Consider the following 26,363-nt stretch of genomic DNA (forward strand, 5'->3'; position numbering starts at 1 on the left):
CTGATTTATAATCGATACAAGATTACAAGCTGTGTGGGTTGACTACAACTTAAAACACACAATTAAACACATTTCTTGCAAACTACACAAAACGAGACAACAATTTTAATGACACTTACATTTTTTGATAAGGATGAAGAAGAAACTAGTCCTTCCCTTTAGAATCTGGTTTAAAGAGTGTAATTCTCCTCTGCTATAAAAACTAGATTGATTAAATGTGGAGCATTTGACCCTGACTTTAAACCAGCTAAAATCGATGGGAGATTTCAGGTTCGGCATCACTACTTTTAGTTTAATTTCCTCAAATTGAGAATTAGATAGCTTCCACAAAATCTCGGATATGTATGGTCTGGACAAATGTGATTTCTTTAGGTACCTGCAAACCAGGACCTTCTTTAATAGCGAGATTAGATGCTTGGAGAACCATCCCCCCAATTTAATTGACTAAGTTTTTGACATCTAAGAAACAAAGACAATAGGAGACTTGTTTTAAAATTGTATTCTGCCATCCAATCCACCAAGGAAGACTCAACAAATGACATCAGACCAAAATGGGAGAGAGAATCCCACGTAGTTATCTCACAGGAAGATTGGTTGAATATCTGCTCAGTACAGGCCACCTCTTCCAGCTCTGGTATGTGAAGAGATTTTTGCTGGAGGAATCTTACCAGATACTTTATAACCCCCAAGTTGACATGCATGCAAACACGGGAGAAGGAAAGAGGACAGTGCTGGAGGAAATGTGGAGAAGACTTGGCACACCACTTTCACATATTTTGGAGTTGCCCATCCATTCAGACATAGTGGCAGGACGTAATGCAAGTAATACGAAATATTTGGAAATGATGTGGATTTTTCTTTTACAACAATATATCTGGGAAATTTTGCAGCAAAGTTAACGGTAAAAGACAAGTATTTATTAAAAATACTCCTAGCAACCAGTAAGAAAAGTGTGACTCGAAAGTGGCTACAACTGGAACCCACTACAAAATCAGAATAGTTGGATATCATATCTAATGTTCATAAATAAGTAGTTTATTTGAAATGCAGGTATAAAAAAAAAACATTGTGTAAACAATCATGGTGTTAATAGAACGCAGATCAACGATTCCTCATTTTATACAGTAGTTGGGTTATTTTTCAGGTGGAGTGGTGAGGTGTTTGTGAAAAGCTGAATGAAATGTATTTGCTGTTTTTTACAAGTTTTAAAATATATTATCTATATTAAGGATTTTAAAAAATATATATTTTAATGTTGAATAATTCAAATATGGGTGCTTATGCTTAAAAGCACTATATATCTATGCCAACTACCTATTTACATTTCGACACAAATAAGACTGCTATCATCTGATTCAATAACTATAATGGGATATTTTGGAAATTTTAATACGACTATTCAATTTGTATCAATTTATAACTGAATCTGTAAATCAGCATAGCACCATATAAAATTTTAAAGTGTTAGACACGAAATTGTTAGAAATATAGCAAAGTTTATAGAAATTAATGAGAAAGAATGAGCCCACCATGCACTCATATATACACACACACACTCTATATCTATATATATATATATATATATATATATATATATATATATATATATATATATATATATATATACACACACACACACACACACACATACAGAAGACCTTTACTTTACACTTACAAGCACACATTTTCACCCTACAGGATACATGTAAAGTTGTTTTATATTTTATTTATAAATTTATATATTACTGTTATTTAAGGATTGTCAACTATTGAAAGGGAAATCCCCACAGCAAACTCCCCCTTGTGACAGCAGTTGAACACTAGGGGGATCCCAAATCAATCTTTTGCTTAATAAAACGTTGTTTCAGTTAGGCTACCAGTATATATTTATTTGTAGTCTTTATGTTAATTCAGCCACGAGTTCCAATGTGTAACTATTAATTCAACCTTTGGTAACAATACATATTAAATGAATTCCCTTCTTCTGTTGAACACAAAATAAAGATATTCTGTAGAATGTTCGGGGGTAAGCAGCCACTGACATCCAAAGTAGGAACAATAAAATACTATGCAAGTCACTGGCTGTTTTTTTTCCCCAAAAGCCTTCAGTATGTCTTGCTTTGTGTTCAACAGAAGAAGGAAAGTTTTTTTGTGAATTAGTAAATGATAAACTTTTTATTTTGGGTGTGCAATCTATGCCTTTTCAAGACATCAGTTGTGTACATACTGAATCTACACAATCTAAATACAGTAGTTGTGTTCCCGCGCTTGTGTAAATCCAGAAACTTCGGTTTCATATCGAACTACATTTGAAATTCGCTGAATTCTGGAACGGCCGCCAGCAAACCTTGCGACGGAAACGTGATCAATGTTCTTCCTCCTGTTGCCTTCAACTAAGAATAATGGAAACCGGGGACTGAGATTTTCCATTGGTTTTAATCTGAACGCCTATCAGCTGTTGTTCTATGTCGAGGTTCAGTGGAGGCCAGTTGGACCTGATGATTTCCCTTTCACATTCGTCTGTGTCGTTGAGCAGTATGATTCAGCTTAGCGAGTCGGTTCGTTCGAACGACTCATTTCAGCAAACCTTGGTTGTTTTAGTTTTTCATTCATTAATTTTCCTTAGGCATAGTCATCACGGGTCACCACAGACGAATGAACCGCCAACTTATTCAGCGTATATTTTACACAGTGGATACCCTTCCAGCAAGAACCCAGTACTGGAAAACCCTTACACACCCATTCACACTCATACACAACAGTCAATTTAGTTTATTCAATTCACCTGTACTGCATGCCTCTGAACTGTGAAGGAAACCGGAGCACCCGGAAGAAATCCAGGCCCAGGGGCGGATCTAACCAGTAACTTAAGTGAGGTAACTGGCAGCTTAAAGTCCCAGAAAATTTGGGGCCACCCCAGAAATATTTAGAAGCATAAATTATTACTATAAACTATATATAACATCGTTTTATACCATATTTTGTGGTGAGTTAAACAAATACAATTTTAATGTAATGAAATATTATTTATATACAATCAAATATAATTTTATTTAATAGTTTAATGTTATGTAGTAATAATAAAATCAAAAACTAAATATCCATCAATTTTTTTTCTTTTTTTTTTTTGAAAATGTATTTTAAGAAAACTAAATAATGATTAAAATTTTTAATAAAATATTAAATAAAAGTTGAATGGGTGCATTTCAGGACTTGGGCACTATGGCTGGTATTGCTTAAGGCCGACAAAATCATTAATCCGCCCTTGCCCACGCCAACACGGTGAGACAAACTCCAGACAGAAATGCCAACTGAACTGACCCAGTCAGGACTCAAACCAGTGGTCTTGCTGTGAGGGGACAATGCTAACCACTGAGCCACCGTGTCGCCCTGTTTTAGTTTTTGTGCTGAAAAAATTACGTGATAGTGTGAATGTATTGTTCGCCAAGAAACAAAAACTAGAATAATTAATGGCGTCTTGGACAGTGTTTGGTACAGTTAGGAGTTTTACATACTCTAATAAACTACTGCAACTATTTTATAACAAACTACTACACTAATATACAAATATAGAGAAAATAAGTGACCATATTATATACATTTTATTCATTGTTTTAAAATTTAGTATTAGATAATTGAGGCCTACCACAATGATTCAATCTATTAAATAAAAATAGTAAAATAAATAAAACATCCATTAAATTAAACAACAAAACAAATATGTAAAAATACTAAAATAATTTAGATTGTAAATAATAATATAAATGTATTAATAATAATTCATATATATATTAAATGCATTTTAATAAATACATTTTACAAAATTGTATGTAAAAGTAATTAAATCCATTAACCACATTGATTCGTAGTTTAACACAATCACCATAAAACAAACAAATATAGATATTAAAAAAATAATATTGTCTTTTATAAATAATATAATATACATATTAATAATGTCACCTATAATGTCAAATAATATTTTAGAATATTATATTTATATTTCTATATAAATTGCCTCTTTATAATTTTCATTTAATAAGGAATTTAAAGGGGTAGTTCACCCCAAAATTGTAATTTACTCTCTTCAAGAGGTTCCAAATTTCTATTTTAAGTTTTAAAATAAATAAATTATCTTTATTGTTGAATAGAAGAAACTTGAACAGGTTTGGCTAAAGTGGAGAGTTAAATAAATATATTTAATTTTCTATTTTATACACAAATTGATTAAAAAAATTATTTTTATTTCTGCAAAATAAAAAAAATATTTATTTTTCTTTTTGAGTGAAATGTCCCTTTAACAGACTAAAAGCTTCGCTACCGGTCAAATCGAATCGTTCAAGAGAACCGATTCAGAAGGGCGATTCAGAACATCACCATTAGCACAACTGTAGTGCAGACTGGCCAGTGCTCGAGCGCTGCTTTCACTACTCCATCACTTCAATGACTGCTCCTTCGCGGCTCAATGTAAATTCATGATCTCGGCGACCTCTGTGGTCGCTTTTTACCGTACGGACTCTGTTTTTGTTACCCTCTTGTCTCGTCAAACCATCTATATTTTTTGCAACAGCCAGAAAACTTCAAGCAGCTGTGAGCAACTTTCCGTCGCGCTGTGAGGTGAAGAATGCATTAGCTCGCTCAGCTAGCAGCAGCTTTCTTCGGCTTTCCAGCATCTAGCGCTGTTTCTCGTGGGCTTTGTGATGTTTTTCCGTGTCTCCAGTCGTGAACTAACCCTCATGGATTAGCTGAATGATTTCCCCCCTCGTAAATGAAAGGAAAATAACGGAAAGGTTTAGTTTAAGGTGAGTACAAGACATTTTATTTGTCCTTCAGCGGTTTGGTTGGTGTCTTCCTCAGCGTTAGCCAGATAATGCTAAGAACGAACGCTGGGGGACGTTTGTTTGGTGTCCAATTCCTATTTCTTATCAACATCGTTGTTTATAATTGACCTACTTTTTGTTTTCGATGTGTACATATTCATACATTAGAATATTGCCAACGAAGCGAGTGTATTATCATAGTTAGAGTCTAACGTTAGACGCGAGGTGTTTACAGTGCTCTCCGTTTGGGCATATGTAACGTTACTATGCATAACGTGTTATATCACAAATCAAAAAACACACTTTAACGTACTCAATGATTTAGAATTGACATGAATTTAGTTATTAATTTTCGAATGTGAGGTTTGATTGTTGAAAATACTGTACAGTAACCTCTATCTCTCAACACATCCTGTTTTCTGTTCTGTCTCCTATTGAATACACCGTGTGGTTAACGCGGTATATCTGCTGCTGCAGTGTCTCGTTTATAATGTGTAATGAGTAATTTACTGTCACTCTATCACTCCAAATCACACTGAAACATTAACGTTTCATGCCTTTGCTTTGTTTCAAAATCACTTCCTGCTCGGAACAGGTTGTGTAGGTAAAAAAACAGAGGTCGTGTTGATGGTTTACGATTACTATGAGCAGATCCTTTCGCTTAGTGATCAGATTAGCGTTTCAGTAGTTATTAAAGGCTTTGAGAGTGTAATGATCGAAATCGGTGAATCAGGGCTTGTTCAGGAGCTCTGCGATGACTCCAAACGTCGGACAGTCTGTGGGGTTATGCTCATTTTAGGCCCCATTCAAACTCATGATGAAGGAATGAATGGGTGCACTGCATCCTCTGTCATGGGATAATGAGAAGTGCGATCAGAAAATGACCCAGGGGAAAATGTTATTACTCATCATAAGTTCATAATCAGAGCACTCGTAGCACTTACATTTTTTTAATCAAATGTTATTTGATAACATTTTAGACTTTAAATGTGTGGACTTGTTTATCATTGATTTATGAACAAAATCGAGTCATTTAAATGAGTTTTTGATTATTTATTTATTTTTTTGGAGATTTTAAGAGATTTGAGTTGATGAGATTTTCCAAAACACATTTTGAGTTGAATTCATGTTTTGTGAACATTGGTAACCTATAGCAAGCCTCCGTGTAGGTGGTGATGCTTAACATGACAGCGAAGGAAATCTAATGATCAGTTGGGTTAATGGGGAAAAAAAAAACTTACCACATTTTTCTACCCCTTATGGAAATGTCTTTAATAGTGAATGAAAATTGAGATTGTTAACCATTAGCTTTTTTTGATCCTTTTGTTTGCTTTAATTCAGCTTTTAAAAAATAATCTTGCAGAAATACATCATTATCCATATTAATTCTATACAGAAGTTCCACCAATCAGTGATGTGCAGAGAGCAAAGCATGCCAAAAGTGATCTACAGCTCTACTCATTCCCATAAAGCACTTCGCACTGTGTAAACACGTATCTATAGATCTATAACCAAACATTTATTTTAGATTGTTCATATTTTTCATCATAATGTTTATTTTAATTGGTTTAGTTCGCTTATAATTCTTTCACTTATTAAATCTCTCAAGTACAGTTTTATGCTGTCTTTTGCTCTGGTTTTCTGATTAAAGTTTGCTTTAGTTTGTGACTCATAATGCTTTTGTCAAGAACATTTCTAAAATACTTTTGGATAAAATGCTTATGGAGCAACCAGCATTTTGCTGAAAAAGTGCACAGGTCTGTAAACAAGACAAGGCATGTCCGTTCAGCCAGTTTTTGAAATGCTTTACTTGAAATGAAATGATAGTAAATAGGCTGTTTTAGGTTCAGAATAACTTTAGTTGTCAATGTTGTTGTTATTGTTCCATTAATCATTTTTTGTCAGATTGGGTCCTCAATTTACCTGTTATATTTCTTCAATCAGTGATTAAATCTGACAACATGGCCAAGGTGCGCACAAGTAATTCCTATAAAGGTCTATATTATATTTTAATGATGTGATCTTGTTAGTCATCTAGTTGCTTTATCCATGAAATATGATGTTAGTGCTAATGTTAAATTTCATTTTCATCCAACTAGGCATGGGACGATAACCGTTTTCGAGGTATACCGCTGTTTGGAAAAGTCAAGGTTTAAAAACTGACAAAATTTTATGTAATACCGTTCCTAAGGTAAATGTAAGATTTTTTTATTTACAATTTTTTTATAGACAACAGTATTTCAGCAGAAAATATATCCAAAGATGTCTTGTAAATTGTAAAGAAATCTGTGTTTTTGAAACTAATGAAGGCAGCAGAAGTCAGAAGACATTTTAAAATAACTTTTATAAATAACAATTTTATTGGTGAGTCCATAAATGTAATGTAATTGTAAGCCTGGCAAACAGTTTTGGAGAATTTGATGTTTGCCTGTTCAGATAGAACATCCGAGAGGTGTTTCAAAGATGGCCACTGAGTGAAATGACTAGTCTTAAAGGGGCTTTAATTAAACACATTTTCTTTATCAATCAAATAAACATGCATGAATACAGCACACAAATAAACTACATTGGAAACACATTAACGAATAAATTCCTTGTGCAAAACTACAAACTAACGTGATTGTATAACTGGACTAACTGGTGTATTGATCTCAAAGCAGCACGCCATCTCAAATGTTGTTTTAGTCATTCTGAAATGCCCGAGTCCAAGTTTGTCATCAACACGACTAAAGACTCTGAGATTTGAAGTCAAGATAAAACGATTGTGCTCGTCATTCATTGTATGTGCATATGCTGCTGTAAAGTGCAACTCTAATCTCTTTAATCATCAAAATCTGAAATGCTTGAAGCATTCAGGTTGTCCTTAATCACAGAAAACCTAATAATGTAAGGTATTGTTAAAAGTCATAAATCAATGATGTATATTATTTCTTGGTTTATTAATTTTTTTTTAGTAAATGTTGTAAAAGTAGGTGATAATGCCACATTACAACAGTTTGGGGAGAATTTCTTTTTCAAGTTATCAGGAATAACTGTAAAAATCATCAAAGTTCCTTGAAAGAAAAATGTGGGAGCTGTACAATGGTTTCTCAGGGGAGAGCAAAGGTACCATCCTTTTTAATCTTATTGCCATCGAATAGAAACAATTGAGATATAAGAGTGCTCCAGTGGTTTTTAGTTCCTATGGGCTTTTGCATTGATTTATAGCCAGGATTTCATCTATGTTCTGGTGTGATTGCTGTTGGTCTTGCGGATCGTTTTAGCAGGTGATAAATAGAGCTAATAGGATAAGATGGCTTCAGGGAGATTATTGCCACTTGGTCGGCTCATCTCCCCTATGGCTAATCCCTATTTTCTGCGTCCAGCAACAAACAGATTGGAACATATCCGGCTAGTGTGAAGTTTAATCAGGAATTGTTCTGCTCGGGTTTTCTCCGTAGCTTCCACTAGATTGTATTGGGCATTTTAATTAAAGAATAAAGTCACAAGGAATCAGTTATTTAACAGGCCTGAGCTGCTGGATGCGTAGTCAGGAGTTCCAGTGCAGGTGTATAAGAATTGCAAACAGAAGAATTCTCTCCTCTAAATAAAGAAGAACAAATGTGCGCTTCAGATGGGTCATTCAATATGGTGTTACATGTTTAGTTTGATATAAAACCTGAATGTCACATCATAGACAGGTAGAATTAATGTCTTGTGCATGTGTGTTCAGTGTCTTGTCTCTTTGGTATGGGTTTTACTAATATGGGTCAATAGCCATATAGACCAGGCCATGCAAAATACCACATTGCACTCCACATGACCTTACATATGCAGTGAAACAAATGAACCAGAAGTGATCTCAGCTGTGATTTCATCTATGTTGTTCTGATTTAATGAGACTTATATGTGTAATAGCTTTGCCTAAACACGGCAAACCCGAAGTAATTTGTTCTTCACTGCTCAGAATGCAAACTTAAAACAAACAAAGAAGAAATTAAAAAGCTCTAACGCTATGTTAGAGCTGCACAATATATCGTTTCAGCATCGTTATCGCAATGTACGTGTCTATCCGCAATAGTCACATCGCAGGGTATGCAATGTAAAGTTGGGATTATAGTCGTTAAAAAGTTTTGTGGAGTCATTGCAAAAAATAACCATAACAGAGTGACACTTTATTATCTGCATATGTTTTAAAGGCTTTTCAGGAAAGTTTAAAGCATTCGGGCACAATAGCGTACAACATTTGTAACTTTAATGAAGAGAAATTTTATTAATACCATGAAGACTACACTGTTATTTTGCATTATGTTTTGACATTTTTGTATCTGAATACTGTTTGACATTCCGGAAAACCATAAAGAATGGTTTTCTTTTTTTCTTTGCTCTGTTGTCATTATTCTTGCAATCAATTTTTTTATACATGACTCAACCCAACCAATCTAAATGAATGATTTGAGCTATTCAAGGCATCTGGTGAAATTGTGTTCATAATCGCAAAATATATTGCAGCAAAACAAAATATTCTAATATCATGCAGCCCTATTCGGGACTGTTTCAGACTGGACCAAGCAGACAGTAAAACAGTGGGTTGCACAAGGATTTGCAACCCTAACACAAATAATAGCATCTCTAATTTTGTTCTTCCGAAATGTTTTTATTTTTCTTTATTAATGCTTTTAATATCTTTCAGCACCTTTAATGAATCAGTTCATTCAAGTGAACAGTACAAAAAAATTATTGCTTGTGGACTGAAAACAAAAATAAATCTTCTGAGCTTAATAGAATTAGATCAAGTGACAAAGATTTAGCAATGGAAAATAAGGTGCTTGCAGAAACTCATTCTCCTCACGCCACACTGCACAATTACAGATTTATTGTGTTCCGTGTTTTTTCCTCTTCAAAAATGTGTGCTTCTGCAGAGAAAATATGTAGACTGATCTTCTAGATAGGTTTCACTGTGGCCCTGCATTGTGTGTGTGTGTGTGTGAGAGACAGAGGTACGTGTAAGTGTTATGGAATGTTTCCATTAAAATCAGGATCTCTTCCCTGAGTATTTCTGCACATTCTCTCCCGTTCAGAGCCCCTCACAGCACCAGCTTTTCTGCAGCACCATACACTATGTTCCCACACTCAGAACCATGTGATTGCTCTCTATATCGCACACCGGCTTTGCTTGGTAAATGACTCAGACTTCTCATAGAAAATGTGTTCCCATTAGGCTGTTAGATAAACAATTCATTTAGAACAAGAAATGTTTTTCAGCTCGCACTTTTATTATTGTAATAATACTATGATCATCATTTCCGACTACCGTGGTTACTTAAGATAAAAACTTCTCTGAATGTGGATATACTAGTTTTAGAGAAGTTTTGTGGGAAGTTTAGGTGCTGAAGATATCAGGTGGATGTTTTTGTTTTAGGGAGAGTTTATGACATGTCTGAGTCATACTTCAGCTTTTATAAAAAAAAATTTAATTATCATTTGCATGAAATTGTAGCCATGGTACAAAATTTACATGAAAATTGTTTGTTGCTTTAGTTATAAATATCATTTATATTTTGATTTACTGCAAAACAATTCCAACTTTGACAAACAAAACCAAATTGTCTGGATATATTTAGTTTTCATTAAAGGAAATGTCATAATGTACAATAATCTTAGTGGTTCTTAATTAGACTTAATTTTTTAATGTTTTGGTGGTGATGTGATTCATCGATTAGCATTGGTTTTCAATCTTTTTGATCTCTCAGACAACAGAATGTGGCCATTATTTTGGGAGTGACCCAATCCTGAAGTTTAACAAGCCTGTTCATATGTTTATTTTCATAAAAATATGAAAAATTTTGTTGAAATAAGGCTCCGTGTACCAAATGATGCTGTATCTGATAGCATGTGCTGGGGACATACTGCTGATTATCCACTTGTTAAGTGTGATGTCACACGAAGTTGCTTCCAGGTCCAAGCACCATATCAAACTGTATGGGGAGTGTCAATAAATGGTAATAATAAACATTTACAAAGAGATTTGTAATATTTTTAAAAATCACGAATATATCCCAATATCCCTGCCTATTTTCAGATTGCCAGAAAATGATTTTTTTTAAACACTTTTTATACATTGACAAAATATTGGTGTTTGTGATGCAGCAAGTTTAGAGACTTTTTTTGTACGCCATGATTTTATATACAATTCACTTAAATGTGTGATATGACGAAAAATTGGTCATAAATGAATATATTCTCAATTCCATTACATTGCGACCTGGACCCGGAAACATTATTTATATGTCACCGTGTTAACAAGAGGATAGAAATGCCAGTAATTGTTCAGTTTATTTTCTACGAGGACAGCACGCCAAGGTCTGTATATGGATCAAAACTGAATGGACAGTTGAAGTCAAAAAACCATCTTGATATTGTTTGAAAATAAGCAATTTGTAACATGCACTTTTTCTTCATGTTGGGATTAGGCCGGTCACGATAAGGAGTTTTTGTTGTGTGATATATTGTCTCAGAAATTGTTGTGATAAGCAAAATTATTGTAATTTTGAGGTCATTTTATGTCCCTGATTATATAACAGCATAGTATTGCAAATAGCTATGAACACTTTATAATACTTTTCATATTTAGATTATATAATTTGATGTAGGGTTGCAGGATATTAAAAAAAATCTAACATTGAAAAATATATATATTTTTTACAATAAATAATGCGATATGAATACAAGTTAGGTTAAATACATTTTTGGAAAGAATTGATAATTTTAGATTGATTGGGATTAGGGCTTGGCCGATAAATGATATAATATCAAATCATGATAAAATTTATGTCAAATACAATGATGAGCCCTGGACTGTTTTTTTTTTTTTTTTTTACTTTATATTGATCTAAGAGCCAATCACACAGCAGAAATGTGCAACGATGAGAATCTGACAGTGTGTTGATATTAGAGGTGTACCAAATATTTGTCCACCGAAAATTTGTAAGCAGAAAATATGTTATGCTATTTAATGGACCCTCCAATTTTTGTGGTGGTAAATCAGGAAGCAGTAACAACTTATATCGAAATATATATCATTATCGTTCAATATGGAAAATAATTATCAAGATTGCTTTTTTAATTTAAGTTCTAAACTGTAAATTTCATTATGCTTTTAAAACCCTCATACAGTCACAGACTTAAAATAACACTTGCAAAATGATCAATTATAATCCAGACTTAATATTGCGTATACTTGCGATTGTGACTATTGCAAATGATAACATTGTGATATCAATGCTAAAACCATACAACGTGTAGCCTTAATTTGATGTTAAAAAGGTAAATGTCCTATTATATAAATTATTAAATATCCTTTTAGATAAATGTTCAATTACAAACTTTGGCCAATGAGGTAGAATGTAATTGTTATTGTAAAATGGCTTTAATGTTATTTGTGAATTCGTAAATGTATCGCAGCGACAAAGATTATTGAGGTCACCTCCAAGAATTACACGATAAGGCTTTCTTGTGATGCATGAGGCACTAATTACTGCATAGACACACACATTCTTATTATTTAAAGCTTGTCCGTGGTAAATAACATTGTTTACTGACTTTTCTGTTTTAGCAAGTTGCCGATTTAACAAAATGAATCCTGCGAAATACCATGAAATGTGATCTGCAAAACCCTGCAGCACACTGTTCAGCCAAACTGATTTTCATTGCTCCGTCTCTTCAGGCTATTGTCATGAACACACAGCCTTTCTCTGCCTACAGGAAAGATTGAACATGGAGTCCCTGATAGAGTGTTTGCTTTCACCATATACTGCATGTTTGAGTTTAGCGTGGCAACTTTTGAAATGATGTGAGCCATGTTATGTACAAGAAATCATTACAATCATCTTTGCTTGCCTATAGAGCAGTGCTCAGGGTTGCCTTTTGTGTTCAGAGGCGCTATTTGAAGTCATGGCCAACTATTCTCTTAGGTTTTTCAAGAACGAGGCCGCATACCTGTGTTCTGTCAGCAAAACATTCAGTTTATATACTTGCGTAACTATGATTCTGGCCTTGGTTTACTCGCACTTTGCAGGGAACAGGTTTGCTTAGTAGTAATGTGTGAATTTATTTCAATTTGTGGTGGTAAAGGTTTGGAGAGAGTCTCATCTGGGAATGAACTGTTTTGTGTGTGTGTGTGTGTGTGTGTGTGTGTGTGTGTGTGTGTGTGTGTGTGTGTGTGTGTGTGTGTGTGTGTGTGTGTGTGTGGTAGGATATATACGCACAGATTTCAGGCAGATGTTGTTGTGGCTGGTGCTTAGAAACGGTTTTACACACAACATATCATTATTAAATCGGAGGAGGGCAGGAAGAAATGGCCTGATGTATCATTTTTAGGTCAGATGTGTAATTTGTATTCATCAAGTTTGTTTGGAGTCACAACTGCTGCGAGCGTGATTTTCTGTTTGCGCCTCTGTGTGTGCGCACACATTTGTCATTGGTCTGAAGGGGCTTGTTGAGGTCAGCTGTGGAAAAGGCTAATGATGTGCAAGTGCTGATGGTGTGTGTGTGTGTGTCTGTGTGTGTGTTTTTGTGCCTCGTTGGATTCTTTAAAAACACTGAAATTGGTCTTTGTCGTGCACTCTCTGATCCAATTTTAAACATTCTTCATAATTCAAAAATTGTGATCATCTTCTTTGTTGTGTCTGTTATACCTGATATAAAGTAGTATTGAACACCATTTTTCTCAGAAAACATTTCTAAAGGTGCTGTTGATGTGACGTTTTCACCAGATGTTGGTAATCCATAATTTAATTAGATTACAAATGAAGGGAAGTGTTATAAAATAAAATGATGCAGGGAAAAGTATTGACCAAATAAAGAAAGGAAGGTGTATTAAAGCAATGAAAGCCCAGATAGCAGCTGAAATCTCTCAGTAGTTCAGCAACCCTCTGCCTTTTGTCAGCATAAATGAATATCGGCTGCTTCAGTCTAACATCTACATTACCAGATGATGAAGATGAAACCAGGGTGGACATTTCAGCAAGACAATGATCCAAAACACAGCCAAGCAAACTCTCAAATGCTTTCACAGACAGAAAATAAGCTGCTCGAATGGTCTAGACTTAAATCCAAAATACAATACAAAATAAAGATCAGATTTGATAGACAACACCCACAGAACCATCAAGATTTTTACACACTTTTGAAGTCTGTAAAAAGTCACACCTGAGCATTGCTTGTGACCTCATTCTCCTTATGAGAGGTGTCTTTAAGCTGCCATCACCAAAAAGCCTGTTATATAAAGTAATAAATACATTTAAATAGTTTAGTGCTTTCTCCTTGTGTCATTTCATTGTTTATTGCACAAAACAGTTTTTTTCAGATTTTTTTTTGTTTTGTTTAATTTTTACATTTGTATTGTTTGGATTTTTACCAAATCTGATTCAGTTCCATTCTAAACATGAATTATGTGTTCAATACCGCTGTATGAGGCTGAACATATACATCTTAATGTTAATTTATCTAAGCCTGATTAAATAAAAAAAGCAAAAAAATGTGGTGGACATGGACAACTCATTTATCCATTTATTCATTTTCTTTTCGGCTTAGTACCTTTATTAATCTGGGGTGGCCACAGCGGAATGAACCGCCACCTTTTCCAGCACGTTTTACGCAGCGGCAACCCATCACTGGGAAACACTCATACACTTTCATTCACACATACACTACGGACAATTTTAGCTTACCCAATTTACCTGTACTGCATGTCTTTGGACTGTGGGGGAAACCTGAGCACCTGGAGGAATCCCACGCGAACGCAGAGAAAACATGCAAACTCCACACAGAAATGCCAACTGACCCAGCCGAGGCTTGAACCAGCGACCTTCTTGCTGTGAGGTGACAGCACTACTTACTGCGCCACTGCATCGCCCTCGGTGCATAACTCATTTTACTTTTTTATTATTATTTTTTTTTTAATTGTGTCTGTGTGTGTGTGTGTGTGTGTGTGTGTGTGTGTGTGTATGATGTTGAAAATATTGTTTACAACTAGACAACTAGAGTTGTCTTGTTTTGACACACTAAAATATGTTGCTAAGAAATAATTACATTTGACTTTATTTGTGGCAAGCATTGGAAATAATCATTAGTGTTAAGCCCTAAGTGTAAAATTTCATTCATAATGGTTTTAAAAGTCTTAAATTTCACTTGATAGAACCTGCAGAAACCCTGCCTTTGGAACATCTATAATTTAATCATAATTGAATCGTAATTTAGTTTTTTATTGATATTGTTATGTGAAAATCCTCTGTATTTAAACCATATATATATATATATATATATATATATATATATATATATATATATATATATATATATATATATCTTTTAAAAGCAAAGCTAAGCTCATGTTGCTGCTCGCTGACCTGCTGAAATGGTTGTTTATATTTCGGGAGGCCTGCAGCATTTACAGCGCGACAGCAGTTTGTGTAACATTTGACATTTGAGTCCGGCAAATCTCACATCTGTGCCGACAGCTTTACTCGCTTGATACGACTGTTTCTGTGACCCACTTACCCCAGCATCTGCCTCTCCTTTCCGTCTTTAGCATCAAAACTCAAATCCTGCTTATCATCGGACTCTTTCAACGCCATGCAACACAAGCAAATAAAAGCTAATGTGACAATCTCGCTTTTATTACCATAAACACGGATTTAAGAGCGAGCGCTATACCAGCGTTTACCTCCGTGATGAAAGGCCTTTGTGGTTTATGCTGACATTTTTGTTTCAGCGTGTACAAGCATTCATCAGAGTTTGCTGGGTTCCGTTTGAAAGGCTGCTGGGAGGCATCTCAAGGTTTCCCATATGTATGTGGGTCAGTGACGTGATTCAGGTAAAAAATTCTCTCTCCCACAGCACTTAGCTGAAACACAACAAATCCACCCTTCTTCAGATTTACAGGAGAATAATATAATGCAGGTTTGCTTGGTGTTACTTCTCAAGACTCCAATCACGCTGGGTATGTGTGTGCTCTGACAGTAAATCTTTAACACATAAGAGGCCGATAAAAGGACCCAGGAGGAACTAGAGCAGAAGTAAGTGACCGTCAGACAGACCAATCGCTGGCTTTTCAGCCTTTCCTCCTTCACAGCTGCGCTCCCTCAACACAGCAGACTGAGATGTAGAAATGTGGTTGTGTTTTTGGTTTCGCTAGGTGCACAAGGCTTTTGTTTGTTTTTGCTGCCTCAGTCCAACCTGTAGTGTCTAATTATGGATTTGCATTCTGACTGATTTAGAAGTGCCATTTCCTGTTTCACAGTGGCTGTGTGCAGCAGTGAGTTTTAATATAGTTCTGTGTGTGGCGCAATTCATAATCGTAATGAATGTTAACGGGTTGTAGGGTTGATTGCACCAAATGATAACCCTCACGAAAGGAATGGCTATTACAAATATATTAGAGTGTAATGTAATATAGAAATATAATGGAGTGTGGCTTATATGAAAATGCAATAAAGTTTTGCTTTTTTTATTTGTTAAATATGAAAATTTAGTCTACAAAAAAGCTTGGTTTATATTTAAGGTATTGTGACATGCAAGTTATTACTGTTGCATAGTAGATGATACTTTTCAGTGTTTTAATTCAAAACGTGACAAATAGAGAAGAGTCATATTTAAATATAAATCTAAGAAATATATATATATATATATATATATATATATATATATATATATATATATATATATATATATATATATATATATATATATATTTTTTTTTTTTTTTAAGTTTTTTTTAAAGATTTATTATTGGCCTTTTTGGCTTTATTAGATAGGAAAGTAGTTAGACATGAAGCGACATTGGAGAGAGAAAGGGGGTAGGGAAATGTCCTCGAGCCGGAATTCAAACACTGGACGCCCTGATGTGCTATTGCACCATATGTCGACACGCTAACCACTAGGCTATTGCGCCGACAAAGAAAAGGTGAGGTTTCAAAACCACCAAATTTTCTGTTATACCATTCCTAAGGTATGTGTAAGATTTTTTTTATTTACGCTTTTTTTTTTTTTTTTTGGACAAAACTTTATCTCCAGCAGAAAGTTTCCAAATATGCCATTTTACATTGTAAAGAAATGTGTGTTTAAGAAGCTAAATAAGACAGCAGAAGTCAATAAATATTTGAATTATTTAGCCTGACATGTTTACTGCTCCAGTATATTTTAAAAGTCTCTCGAATTAAAATATATTGTGTTCAAAGAGGGAAAAGTTTTACTTTTTTACTCTGACATTTAAAAAAACACATTTTAGAGCAGTTACCACTATATCGTAAAACTGTGATATTTTTATCTAAGGTTATCATACCGTCAGAATCTTATACCGGCCCATGCCTACTTCCATATCTCACACAAATATATATTATTTTGGTGTTCAATAGAAAAAAGGAAAACAACTGTAGGCTGAGCAAATAGTACATTTTCAGTTGTGTGAACTATCCCTTTAACAATGAAACTTCTTAATCTAGTTCAGAAAAATGAAATGGGGAAAAATGCTATGGTAGGGTGCTTAAAAAACGCAATTGAAATACAATGTCCAAATGTCAAATTGCATATTGTATGTAATCACATTAGTAATTGATTTATATAAATCAAAATACACAATTTTACAATATACAAACATATTATACAATATACAACAATTTTACACTGACTGATGTGAGTTCTGCTAGAGAATATGGGTGATACCAGGACATGTTTAAATTAGTATTTATTTGTTGGATCTTTGCATCACTGCATATTCATAAATGAAGCGCCATCACTGTCTCTATTGTACAGCAATGTCCATTATCTCAGGTTTAAATCGCGTTGGTGAAAGACGACCTTGTTAAAGGATTTGGTTTTCTTTGGTCAGCATTTGCATTGTCAGCGGCGGCTTGTATTTCCAGGGTGAGAGAAACAGCACATCTAGAGTTCTGCTTAGTGGCTTTGCTGTAACTCATCAAGAAACATCAGACCTTTTCTCAAAGTTTCCTCATTCTCAGTTCATTCAGCCAGCGTTTCTCATGACCCATCCAGGAGACTCTCAGAAAAACAAATGACTGGATGTCGCAGCATGTGTCCCTGTTGGTGCGAGACGTATCGCTGTCGTCTGATGGAGACTCGAGACATTACAAAGCAGAATTGAAGCCAGGCGTGAAGATGTGGTCTCCAGTAGAGCAGTCTTTCCCAGGCCTGGAGCTGCAGGGCGGCTGTGAACTGTGCCCTCTCAGCGGTCATCAAAACCGCCTCTCCGGACCTCAGACATCAGAAATATGTCACCGCTGCAGTTAACTGCACTTTAACTGCCCTCAAGTATTTTGGATCAGTGACGCTGTCTGTGGACAGGACAATAACAGCTATGAGTAATGCAATAATAGATGCTTCGCTTTTCCTCGAGATCTGGCTCGAGTAACACTGTGAAAATGAGGGAGCGGAGTAATGTGGCAAATCCAGACCGCAACAACGTCTCCTGTTTGCAGTGTAATAGATATTTAGGAGTCTAAACTAACTCGACTTTGTGAACTTTGTTTTCGAGCAGGAATATGGGCTGCAAATTTACAAAGCACATATGCAGTCCAATGAAAGTTGTTGTTTATATGAGCAAAGACTAAAACTTCCTCAATCGCCTCAATTGTAGTTTTCTTCTAGAAATATTTGCTTCAGAATGTCCCAATTTCAAGGAAGACCCTGGTTGTGTTGTGTGTGAGATGCTGTTGCAAATATCTAATGCACTAATACACATTCAAAGACATAGCCAACATTGACAAGTTTAGACCACGATATCCTTGAGTATTAATTTAAAAACACCAATTTCCCCTTAATGTTTGAGAGCTGATGAGCTGGTTATTTAGCACCTTTTATTGGCCATTGTGTTCATAAAATGTGTCAAATTTTTGTACAAATTGGTATCGCAGGCTTTAATTCTGACTAGACTAGCATGTTTGTTATTGCTGGATTAATCAAGGCATAAAGACAAGTCGTAAAGACACTGATCTATTCTGAATTGAGGACAGGAAGCAGCAGCTCATTTGTTTACAAAGATTTGAAAAACTTCATATTAAGCGTAATGTAATGTCAATTTTTTTCACAAGATAACTATTTTCCAGGGATATACTAAATTAGATTAGCTAACCTGAGAACTGTTTAGTCTACTTAAATCTCACAATTGTATGTTCTAAATTATTTGAAAATTGTTACTGATAAATTGCTTAAATCAGGGTTTGAAGGATAGCAGCAAAGTTTAAAGCTTTAATTTAATTATGTACATCTTTTATACTCTTTTAGGGGTCTTTTACACATGATTCTTGATCTAACTAAGGCTTACAAGATTTTCTTTTTTTGTTTCTTTCTTTGAATGATTTTAGAATTATTTTGGTCAATGTCATGGCAAAAAAATGTATGATTTGTAACTAAAAAAGCAAGACATTCTAATTTATGATACAAATATATTGTTTTAATGCTTGAAACCTCTTTTTACCTTTTATCCTCAAACACGTACTCATGATTGTAAAATTATTTAAAATATATCCACATGTTTTAAAGCACTGTAATTTATAGTTCTAGAAGAATTCATTTTGTTCATTGAACATTTGTTTTTTCAAGTTTTTTTTTTTTAGACTTGTATTTTACAGCACTGTAAAAATACTCAAATGTCTCGGTCAATGTTCTCAACAATGTAAATGTTCTATAACAGTTATATTTGACTTACCAAAGTCACACACGTGGTAATTTTACATTTGTCACATCCATAATTGAGAAATGTCACATCCATAACCAAGCTTTTTCTTCACAAATGCGAAAATGTAAAATAAAATCAATAATTTTTTGTTCTATAGTGAGCCGACTCTAATCATTTTGGTTAGCATTATATCTTTTGGGTTGTGCAGTTAATTCACAGAATTTCTATAAAGTATGTTGTATTGTAAACTTGCAGACTTTTTTTGGTCACATCCATTACATGTTTATTTTCCTCATTTAAAATATAAAAAATGTTTACAGATTGATATTTTTCTGATCCCATAACTCTGTGGTTGGTTGTTTTAGAAAATATAAACAGATGCTTCAATACAATGTTAACATATACTTTCTCTATGTTTTGAGTTTTTACTGCAAATGTCACATCCATAACGCTGGAATTGCTCACTAGTTACATGGCTGTACCATACTCTACCCTTGATGGAATTAAAAAAAAAAAAAATCATAAATAGGGTTTTGGGCAGTGATGAATTCCTAAAGGCATGATTGTAGAGTATTATTGTTTATATTTGATTTAGTGTGAATCATTTATTGCTCCACTCTGGCACCCGTTTCTGGTTCCACAGTATACCACGACCACTGAAATGAAAGTGCATGCTTTATTGAAATGTACATGCACATGCCTCTTTGATCTTCCTCTGTGAAGCCTCATATCACTTTAAACTCTGCGGGACATCCAAGTATATAATTTTCCATTAGCATTTTGCAGTAGTGTGTTGGAATCTGTCTGATGGATTCAATGGGAATGCAACAAGCACTACATCAGTGTAGCTACAAAACACTGACATCCAATAAATAACATTTGAATTTACTTATTGTTGTTTGAACACTACAAACACATTCAACAGGCCTTTTTGGACCTGGCATTTCTTGAGAATGTGAGAACTTAGATAGTATTGCAATATGCTATTTGCTCTTTTCCAAATCCGTTCCTGGCATTGACTTCTTGCGTTCTTGTTTGTTTTATGCCACCATTTTGTACATGCTCGTCTTCCAGATTCATGCTGTAGGTCTTTACGCAGCAGATCCAGGCAGATGGTAGACTTGTTACCCGCATGCAGTCGGCAGGCTGAGAGACACCCTGTGTGGCCAGATTTGGCTTTCCAAAGGCAAGGGGATGCCATGGCCAACATCACTGTGCCAGCCTGAATTGTCTCCATGTTTTCTTCAGTCTGCCATTTTCTTAATAGGTCATATGCTGAATTATAGATTGCTGACACAGTGTTTACATATCATAGATACTGCTGATTTTTGTTTTGTTATTTAGTGGCCAATGGCAATAGAACAGGACTCCTGATGATAATCCAATTTAATTACACAGAATCAAATGTGTCAGAATGATTAACGTCTTTTGCACAATATTTCTCAATTTAAAATGAAAAAACTAAGAAAAAAATACAATAGTAATTACATTAGGCCCGTCAGGATATATATATATTTTGGGCTATGATAAACAGCACCAAAATGTATTCCGATAAACATTATTATTGTAATTTTAAGACCATAATAACATTTAAAGACATTTACGACTCATTTTAAGTCATTTTGATACTATATAAACATTATAATGCAAGTACACTCTTTCAAAAAACACATAATAATTTATTTTTAAGAATATTTCAATTATAATCATTTTAACAATTTAGTAATAGGTATTGAAATCAGATAAATAATGCAAAAACAAACAAATAAATCAAAATGATAAATGTTAACAAAATGTCCAAGGTAAAAAGAACTAGAAAAAAGTAACCAATCTATTTTCAGTTGTCAGGCACCCACATGACAATATACTATATTAATTTAAAGTAAATACTATATTGTTGTTGTTTTTAACCATACTGACATTGACTCCTTCAATAGAGAAAAAGTAGGGTTGGCCAATGTCGATCAATTTGGCCAATTTGGCATTCCGTTGGACTATGGCATTGTCTTCGTAGGTGGCGGTGAATATATTATTCATGAATAATAAATTAATTCATAACGAATTCATTATTTGTAGCCTACCATTTCAACTACCTGATCTGCATGGTCTTTGTTTTACCCTTAACCAAATTATAAATAATAAAGATAAATTACACACAAATTGCCGCCAAGTCAATTACTTTTTCTGCAGGACTGTGGCATGAATAAGCAGAGTGATCTGTGTTGTTAAAATGGTGTCGACAAACTTGATTCGTAAAAAAGGTGCACAACCAACAGAAACAAACCAACAAGATTTTCACTAAAATTACTAAGAACAAGCATGAAAACAAAAGGTTGAAGCAGTGTACTGACGCTGTGACACATTACCTGATAGATTCAAAAGACAGAAGAGTCGTTAGATAGTGACAAGCTTAATTAAATATCACGTTTAACAACTTCACTGAAACGCGATCCAGTGGTACATCCTTGATAAACTGTCTGATGTGCCCTGCTCTCTGGGGTTTTGTGCTCAAAGCACCCGCTTAATGCCTGGTGCTTAGATGCACACATGACTGTCTCTCTGCCTATGTGTGTGTGTTTGTGTGCGCGTTTTCAGCGGTATAGTGTGGATGGAGGGCTGTTCAAAAATGCCAGATGAGATGCCAGTGTGGTCGTAGGTCATTATCGTTCTAAAATGTCATTTTAAAACTAAGACGTATTAGTGTAAACAGGGCCTAAGTGTGTATTTTTTGCAAGCGGGTTTGTGACAGAGCGGGGCGGAGGGTCTCAAAGCTGGCTCACCATCGTGTTGTCTATTGGCCATTGGCAATGGACAATGGCATTGTCTGTCGACCCAATCCTAATAGAGAGGCTGCGGAGCCAGCTAAGATATGGCTGGAATTGTTTTTTATGTATGGGCGTAATGATTTTATGTAATGATTTTAACGCCAATTTCCATGTGTTGTGTGATAAGTCCATATATTAATTATCAGGACGGGCCTAATTTACAGCTACATTAGCATGAGTGACTGTTGATGGGTCATTGAATTATTAGAAAATAATAATGTGCGATGTTTTCTAATAACTCTATTTAGTTTTGTAATCATTAAAAATAACGTGTTATTTTCAAATGATTAAATGGTTCGGAGTTGATTATTTCTCTCAGACTACCGTTATAGCACATAAATACACTCTTTATATGTTGTATTTCAAGACATGTTAGCTTCTGAATGATGCACAATATTATCACACATCATATTTAATGCTTTGTTTCATTTTGTTTTATTCTTAAACATTTGTACCTGTAAAATGAATGAAATCATTCAGCATAGTGATCTGATCTGATAGTCATCATTCAGTTTTTCCACCCAATCAGAATCAAGCAACAAGCCCATAGTATAAATGTTATGTGAAATTGATTATATTGAAATGAAATAATATGTACGGTTTGATTTTAGTATCTCTGTGCTCAGGGCCGAAGCAAGCTGAACTGCCGCTCTAGGCAGAGGACGATCACGCCGCCCTCAACCCCAATGTAAACACGAAAGTGACTGGTTATGAAAATGAAATGAAGTGTCGCGGACCTTTATTCTGCCGCCTTATGCGCGGATATAACCGAGGACGCGTGGGTGCTGAGGGAGGGAGGGAGGTGTCGCAGACGCTGCTCTCTCAATTCTGCTGTCCTATGCGCGGAAATAACTGACGACGCGAGGGTGTCGCGGACCTCTATTCTGCCACCCTATGCGCGGATATAACTGAGGACGCGCAGGTGTCGCGGACCTCTATTCTGCCGCTCTATGCGCGGATATAACTAAGGCCCCGTTTACACTAGTGCGTTTTAGTTTGAAAACGCATAAGTTTTGCTACGGTTACGCCATCCGTCCACACTACGCCGGAGCTCTCGAGCGCCGAAAACGGCGCTTTTTGAAAACGCTGGAAAGGCCGTTTTCATTCTAAAACGCTGCTGCTCCGTCTCAGTGTGGATGGGGAAAGACGGAGACATCTAAAAACGGAGGCGGGGCTGCAAACGTTCGCCTATCTGATTGGGGCTTTTCCTCAATATTAAGTAGCCCAACACACACAGTTTAGTCTCGCATCCTCTTCTTGTAAGTTAAGACTTCGCAAGTTTGAGCAAGGCTGCAGTCTCCCCCTTCTCAGTTTGATATGGAAAACATTCCGAGGACACGGGTAAAACTTCAAAGGGAACAGTGTACTTTATAACTTCATTCACATCACCTTGGCTACGTTGTTTCACTTTCTCAACAATAAAATGTAAACATGATTTAAGGAACTGCCTATTTTCTTTTTAATATTAGCAACTAAACAGACAGCAGAAATGTTGAGGCGCCATGCTGCATATATGAGCGTTATCTTCACTGTGTGGATATTTATAACAAAACGGAGCCGATAACAACTGCCTCCTTTCAATTTCAGTGAAAATACGAAACACACCCTCTCTTTTGCTGAATATCAGTTTTAATAATCGATCATTTTAAAAGTATAACATACATTAAGTTTATACATTGTAGGAAATAAAGGCAAGCGATCAGTCAATGTACCTGGATTAATCATTAGCTTATCTTTGCGCTTAACCAAAACATGTTACCCGTGAACAAGTAACTTAATAGATTCCAATGACCAAAGTCAGGGAATTGGCCTATGTCGTTAGATAAAGACAACAACATGAATGAAATATCACGTTCAGCAAATATAGTGAGATTAGATCCAGCGGGAGATGCTTGATGAGCAGTCCGACAAGCAGAGCTCTCATCTGGGTAGAAATGCGGGAGCGCTTGCCCGAGAGTGTGTGTGTGGTCACGTGATGTGCGTTTTCAGCGTTTTGGTGTGGACGGAGAGCTGTTCAGAAATGCTGGATAAAACGCGAGTGTGGACGCGGATCGTTTTCATTCTACAACGCCGTTTTAAAACTAAAACGCACTAGTGTAAACGGGGCCTAAGGGCACGCGGGTGCTGATTGAGGTGCCGCTGACGCTGCCCTCTCTATTCTGTCGCCAATGTGCGAATATATCTGAGGACGCGGGTGGTGAGGGAGGTGTCGCGGACATAACTGAGGACGCGGGTGGTAAGTGGGGTGTTGCGGACGCCGCCCTTTCTATACTGCCGCCCTAGGCGGCCGCCTAGGTCGCCTCTATGAATGCGCCGGCCCTGTTTGTGCTGCTATCATGGCTGGTTTAGAGTTTTACTATATTTTCTGTCATCTAAGTTATCATTTGAAACATGTTGTGACGTCTATTCCGGTGCAACTTACAAAAAGCAATCTCAAGCAAAGTTAATCTCAAGCAAGCAAAGCATAAATAATGAAATTGTAAAAAGTGACACAACAATTCAAATTACACCCTATGCAACATGTAGTCGCTTGCAACTTATCCAGAAAATGCGATGACTTTTAATTCGCTTTGTGGGCAAACACAACTGAAAATGAACAGGCCATGATAATGCTCGTGTTTTGATGTTGGGAATGCTTGCTGAAAGTGGGAGAAGGGTCTTATTTTATCTTGGGATGGAGTGGGAGCTGATGATGTCAACCTCCTCATTCCTGCTCGTGTGGGCGACTTAGATTAGATCCTCAGAAAGGGACAGAACGAACGCAGGAACATATGCAGAACACAAAACTGCAGCCAGGACACATCGTAATCCTCAGCTGTTTCAAATAATACTGTTACCTTTATCATGTTCGTCGTGTCAGAAAATAGTTCTGTCATCATTTATCCAACACAGGCTCATTGGAAATAAATGCTTCAGCCTACTTTTTGAGAAAACGCAGAAAATGTATACTCTATAAATAAAATGCTGGGACAAACATTCGGTTTATTGTTCTCAATTTGAATTACACCTTTTAACCCAGTGGCTAGATTTGTGCATAATTTACCCAACATTGAACCGTTACAACAACCCAGCATTTTATTAGAGTGTGCTTCAACATGCGTTTAACTGCATTTTGTAAAAGGAACGCTACAGGGGCAGTATGACGGCAAACACTTCTGTTGCTTTTGAAAATAATAATACTTATTATCAAAAATAATAGATTTTTATTGGGCAGTTCTTTAGTTTGCACAGCACATTTCCCCTCAAGAGCTTGAGTTCCTTAAGACATAACCAACCAACTGTGATTTGAAGTGAAAAATTGATATGGGCGTTTCTTTGTTATTCTAGGCAAAAAAGAAACGCATGCTAAAAAACTTCTTTCTTTTTTTTTAAGAGGAAATGTAGAGGAAATGTCATCATTTAGTGCTCGAAACTAAGCTTTTTGCTTGATACCACCAGTGCTGCTAACTTTAAAAATGTAGGCGCAGCAGCCAAAATTTAGGCGCACCTACCAAAATTATGAGCACTGTTACTACAAGTTTTATATTAACAGTTGATATTGACATATACATTTTTATTTCCATACATCATCTTAATAGCAATAACGGTCGTTTCATGAGCTGCAATATTAGTTTAATCTTAGTTAATGAAAGGTTTGGTTTCTAAAACAAAATTTGTTAGTGTTATTATCGTTAGGCAGAAGGCATTAGCTACATTTCCATCCACCTATATTAATGCGCATAAAAAAATGGCTGACAGAAGCGCCAAGATGCGCATAAATTTTGAAAATGCACATAATAAAACGTGTGCATAACCAAAAAAAAAAAAAACTATGATGGAAACACTTTTGCTGAACATTCCTGTATGTGCATAAAAGTAATGTGATTTTGTTCATGTGATCATGTGATAATAAAAATGTGTGTGAATGGACAAATCAGTGGATGAGCACATTGTAAAACATCGGAACATTGTTTTGTTAATTGTAAAACACCTTAACTACCTCAGTATTGGTGTTATTATATTATTAATGACTTCCAGAATTGAGTGTCTGTGCTCCTCGTCTTA

General features: G+C 35.5%; 1 protein-coding gene across 7 annotated transcripts in view; it reads left to right on the forward strand.

Annotated features, from left to right (window-relative positions):
• The first annotated feature begins 4,367 nt into the window (after positions 1 to 4,367).
• Positions 4,368 to 26,363, forward strand: part of erbin (erbb2 interacting protein) — a 148,153-nt gene continuing 126,157 nt past the window's right edge. For 6 of the 7 annotated variants that reach the window (XR_015500495.1, XR_015500494.1, XM_087269646.1 and 3 more), the window contains exon 1: positions 4,407 to 4,802. The gene's annotated coding sequence lies outside the window, so the exon portion shown is untranslated. 7 annotated transcript variants of the gene reach the window in all.

This window comes from Danio rerio, chromosome 10 (assembly GCF_052040795.2).
Source record: "Danio rerio strain M-AB ecotype USA chromosome 10, GRCz13ab, whole genome shotgun sequence".
NCBI classification, from domain to species: Eukaryota; Metazoa; Chordata; class Actinopteri; order Cypriniformes; family Danionidae; genus Danio; species Danio rerio.